Below are 6,000 nucleotides of genomic sequence, written 5' to 3' on the forward strand. Positions count from 1 at the left end.
CACCCAGGGGCCCATCCTCAGCCTCTGACCCTAGAGAGCAGGGGGGGAGCACCTACATCCCATCCTCTGACGAGAGCCTGGACTCTAGCCAAGAACCACAGCCAAGTAGGGGGTCAACAGAACCAGAGGTACACAGTATGACTGTAGCAGAGAGTGTACTTGAAGACCAGGGAGGACTAACTCTCCAGACTCAGTTGGACATCGCAGAGGGGGAAGGAGGAGGAAACGCATGTGATAATCGACCAAAAAGGAAGCGCCAGAGGAATCGATGGCACGACTCTGATTTTGAGTGGGAGGGGGAGGGGTAGAAGGACACTCATCACACAGGGGTTTGTGGAGTAAGAACACACTATGAAAGAGATAAGGTTGGTGCAGCTAATGACCACATTCAGCCATAGACTAGTCACTTAGTAGACGTAGTCTCACATGTGGCAACAGCCTTGACCATAGTTAGCCTGGACTTTATCAGACACACTTTAAAAAAAATCATTTGAATACGCAGATTAAATCACATAGGATTCACATATTACACAAATTCTATATGTTTATGGAACTTCTATATGCATCTTCACCACCACACTGGCTGGCTACCCATTATTATCATTATTATCGTAGAGATGGAACAAAATCTTGCAAGCGGTTTGTCCCTTCTCCCCCACAAGCCCTTAATCCTCAGTCAGCAGGTTTATGAATATGTTAGAGGCTAGCAAATATTAGAATCATTAGCGCCCTGCATACACGCACACTGAGAGAGCATCACCTCTCATAACCTCTGCACTGCTCAGTTGGAACTGCTAATCTTGAACACGTCTCTTAACTTAGTATTATCATTTTTGTATATGTACATTTCAATCAGTAGCTTTGCACAAATCTGAATATTTACATTTTCACACGCACACTGTATATAATTCTGGTACATAACTGTTACTATAACCCTTATTTTAATTTACCGGCAGACTAGGCATGGCTAGTGCATTGCTACCTCCCAGTTTAGCCATCTACTCTCCACCAATAGTTCCCTGCTCTCCTCAGCTTCTTGGGACACAAACAATTACATGCTGAACTATCTCCAGCACCTCACACTCTTTGCAGTCTCCATCCTATTAGGGGTGGGAATCACCAGAGGCCCCACCCCTTTTAAATGCTGTTTTTTTATATATAAAAAAAATCTGATCCAATATTTATGGCTTAAAACCAATTACCGACAATTAGTTCCACTTTAAATTAAAAAAAAATTCAATATCTTGATTCAGATTTTTTTTTTATCATGGATGAACAAAACGTTCAATGCGAATGGTCGATTTTAATTTCAAGGACTTTTTAAGCACCTTGTTAAATTCTTTTACTGTAAGGAATTCCAGGCCTTTTTTTGTAAAAAAAAGAAATCAAGCACTTGCGAACCCTGTATGTCATCCTTTTCATGTAATAGGATAACATTTTCAGTCTGTTCACCTCACTACAATTATTTTATTATATCGATACCTGTTCAGTGTCAAGTCAAGTCAACGACGCTTGTCGATATAATATTGGCAGGCAAAATATGTCTGTTTCCCCACCAACCCACAACTTCGCAGACTTAGCCTAGTCAGACTCATACACCCCCTACTCCCCTACTCTGACCCCCAGGCGACCTCCCTTAGGGAGATGTGGCCAAAATATCACATTGCAGTATTTTTCTCCGTTTTGATGGTACAAAATGTACTGTAGGAATACACACAATGAAGGAAATTGTAAGAGTGCTTAATTACATTGAACTGTCTTTTTGACAGGCAATCAACCCAACAAAATGTATGGCAAAATATTCTTCAATAGCTTCTACACATCAATAATCGTCTGTCTCCAAATCATACATTAATGGACTATGTCCAGCATTTACTCACAGCACAAGGGGATCGTAGTGATGTCCAGGTTCTTCTCTGATGGAGACAGCATGTGCATCTCCAGCACCTCCAACATGCCTCTGCTTAACCTGGGCCGCTCTCCCCCAGTAACTACCTGCATGCAGCTCACCTGTCACTGCTTCCCCCGTCTGTGAGCAGGTCATTTGGGAGATATACTTGCCCTCAATCATCATGGCCTGCGTTGTGGGAAGGCTGACCGGCACTGGGGTGCCACAACATATATAAATATACTGTAGTGTACAAGTTGAATTTTTTTGTACATTACCAAATATTTGATTACGGCTTCTCTTGGGAACGTCTCAAAGTGTCCTTGAGCAAGACACGGGGCGACAGTGGCTCGGGAGGTAGAGCAGTCGTCTGGTAATCTGGAGGTTCCCGGTTTGATTCCCGCTCCACCCGCGTCTATATTAATCCCAGCCGAAGAGTGCAAGAGCGCTTCCGCATTCTTCCCCATTCTTCCCCATTCGCCGGTAAGCAATGCGCATTTCCTTTTCCTTCGCCCAGGTGCTCGCCGCGCATGCGCATGAAGTCCTCGCTTGGTTCAGACGCCCCATTCAACACGGTTAATCACAGATGCCAGAACACGCCATATTAAAGCCTTTGGTTCATATTAGCAACGCTGGTCGCAACGCTGGTCAATCACATTAACGCTGGTCAATCACATTAATCACAGAACACGCCATATTAAAGCGCTAATGTTTACCTTCACTCTATGAACAATGCCCAGTAACAGTACGTCCATCGACATGAATGGATATTATGCCACAGCCGTGTTGCAGTCAGACATGATGGTGGATGAAACGGATGTATGTAGAATGTACAGCGAAATAACGTTATGGCGTTATGTGGTCCTCGTTTGGATAATATGTAAAGTACAGTTGACAGCTGCGTTGTGTTAACGTTACAATGTACAGGGAAATAACGTTATGGCGTGGTAATGGCGCTATGTGGTCCTCGTTTGGATAATATGTAAAGTATATTGACAGCTGCGTTGTGTTAACGTTGCAATGTACAGGGAAATAACGTTATGGCGTGTTATGTGGTCCTCGTTTGGATAATATGTAAAGTACAGTTGACTGCTGCGTTGTGTAACGTTGCAATGTACAGTACAATGTACAGCGAAATAACGTTATGGCGTTATGTGGTCCTCGTTTGGATAATATGTAACGTTACAATGTACAGCGAAATAACGTTATGGCGTTATGGGGTCCTCGTTTGGATAATATGTAAAGTACAGTTGACAGCGGCGTTGTGTTAACGTTACAATGTACAGGGAAATAACGTTATGGCGTTATGTGGTCCTCGTTTGGATAATATGTGAAGTACAGTTGACAGCTGAGCTGCGTTGTGTTAACGTTGCAATGTACATGGAAATAACGTTATGTCGTTGCGAGTGAATCTGGTCCGCGTCGCGATAATATACATGTATTCCATTTCAGCGTCTGAGCGGGGAAAAAGAAAATGCGCATTTGGAGGGCGTTACCGGGGCCAATCGGGGCAAAATGCGGAAGCGCTCTTGCACTCTTCGGCTGGGATTAATATAGACGCGCTCCACCCAGGCAGCGTGTTTTAAGTATCCTTGAGCAAGACACTTAACCCCTAACTGCTCCTGATGAGCAGGTTGGCACCTTGCATGGTTGCCTCCGCAGTCGGTGTGTGAATGTGAGTGAATGGGTAAAATGTGAGGAACAAATTGTAAAGCGCTTTGGATAAAAGTGCTATATAAATGCACCATTTACCATTTTTACCAAAACACTTAACCCCCCAACTGCTCCCGATGAGCAGGTTGGCACCTTGCATGGTTGCCTCTGCTGTCAGTGTGTGACTGAATGGGTGAATGTGAGGCATAAGTAATTTGGATAAAAGCGCTATATGATGCTGTCCATTTATATAAATGCAGTTAATTTACCCCTTGCCTTGCTGTACTGTAGCAACAAAGCTATTTCCCCACAGGAACAATAAAGTTCTTTAAGTATAGAAAAGGGAGACAATACTTCCAGCACCACTGGTTACATGGATAGCCACAAATCTAATCATAATACCTTTATGCCAAATGTAATCACAGATCTGAATGGCAGTGGCGACCGCAGATCCAATGGGCAACGTTGGGTTATGACTATAACCAAGTTCTGTTAATAGTGGTGACGCTCGGCGTCACTCATGCACTGTCCTCGCACACGTACTGAATAAAGACCACAATGTACCTTTAATCCCAATATTTGTCTGACCACACCCCTATCAGCTCACCTACATAAGCAGGTGTTTGGTCACCTGCTCTCCTCCTTCCCAAGCTTTCACCACAAGGTGAGATCAAGGGCTGCAGCGGCGTCGGACGCCGAGCGTCACCACTATTAACAGAACTTGGTTATAGTCATAACCCAACGCTCTGTATCATAGTCGGTTCCGCTCGGCGTCACTCATGCACATAGGGAGGCCGAGCGGAGCCACCGGCCGACAAATACACCCCGCTGAAGGCCCCCCACAGCCATCAGAACAGGGAGGGCCGAGCCCCCCCGACCCCGGTATCAGTGTTTCCGTTAGAATAATTTTTTTGCCTGATAGGCAGGCTATATAAAGAATGACATCCTCAAGGCATGTAGATTTATAATATTTTAACTTAAAACTAGGCTACTTTTGCGTATAAAGTCATTATATTCCAAATAAAATAAGTCCCGAGTCCGTGCTGCTCCCATTGCAAACAGCCGGGCTGGATGCTGGATTTTGCTAGAAGCATATGTAGCTGCAGAGCCGCAGAGCCAGCGGCGCTTTCAGGTCTGGTCACAGCTTTCAGCCGTTGGGTGGGGGGGCGCTGTTGAGCGGACCTGACCTGAAAGCGCCGCTGGCTCTGCGGCTCTGCAGCTGCATGCTATTCGCAAATCCACTGCTGCAGCCGTCGTTATCATAACACTACACGCATATCATAATGTTTACAGCAAACTGTAGTTGATCACCAGGTATGTTTTATTAACGTAGAATAATTCATATAAGAAAAACGATAGGGACATCTCTTACCTTTCTCCACTGGTTAAAAATGCCAGGAACTGAAATTGAAACTTGCTGTGCGCCGCGGTGATATGTGTTTATTATGAAATTACAATTGCGTGTTGACACGCCCACTGCGCGAAGCCTCCTAAATAACTTTTTCCAGTTTGCACATATCTATTATCTATGACTAATTCTATCTATTTTAGGGGCAAATGCGATTGAAATAGTTGCGCTGTGGTTACATGACGTCATTGCTATTTTAGAGCTGCTCTACCGGTTACACGGTATAGTCAAAATCCATACCGTAGAGCAAATTAATACCGTTTATACCGTATACCGTCCACCCCTACCAGAGGGGACAGCTGAACACAGCCGCGCCGGCGGAAGGGGCGTATGCTGGCGTTGTTGCATGACCGAGCCTCCATTTAAAAAGAATCCACCCAGAGGGGTTGAGGCAGAGAAGGCTGACACGATTGGCAGACGTCATGAACGTGCAGGGGCACCCTCAACCGGGTAACCCGGGAGTTGACACTGCTCCAACACACCAGGGAATCAACCACCTTGGTGTTACCCAATGCGGTGGTTGTTCCTATAACCCATCAAGAAAAAACTCCAAAACACACCTGCGGGTATACACCGGCTATACCGCAGTACAAGTGTTTCAGTTTTCAAAAAAGGGTTATCCCAGGCCTACGGGTCGACGAAACATTACCTCGGACCGGGCCCGGCGATACGGGAAGCGCAGGGTCAAGTGGGGATCTACCGAGGCACTTCCTTGTGGTGAAAGCGAGAAAGGAGGAGAGCAGGTGACCACACACCCGCTTATGTAGGTGAGCTGATAGGGGTGTGGTCAGACAAATATTGGGATTAAAGGTACATTGTGGTCTTTATTCAGTGCGCGTGCACGTGTGCGAGGACAGTGCATGAGTGACACCGAGCGGAACCGACTATGATACAGAACCAATGTTGGAGGGTGACTGCTAATGAAGTCCAATAGAGGTGTGCTGCGTGATGAAGTAAACATGTTCTATGTTGTGAGATATTTAACTACGGTTCTAATGCCTGATCTAAGCAAACAAATGGGTCGCCCCACCACCAAGAATACAAAGTTAAG

This window comes from Notolepis coatsorum (assembly GCF_963971535.1).
Source record: "Notolepis coatsorum genome assembly, contig: SCAFFOLD_296, whole genome shotgun sequence".
In the NCBI taxonomy this organism is placed as follows: Eukaryota; Metazoa; Chordata; class Actinopteri; order Aulopiformes; family Paralepididae; genus Notolepis; species Notolepis coatsorum.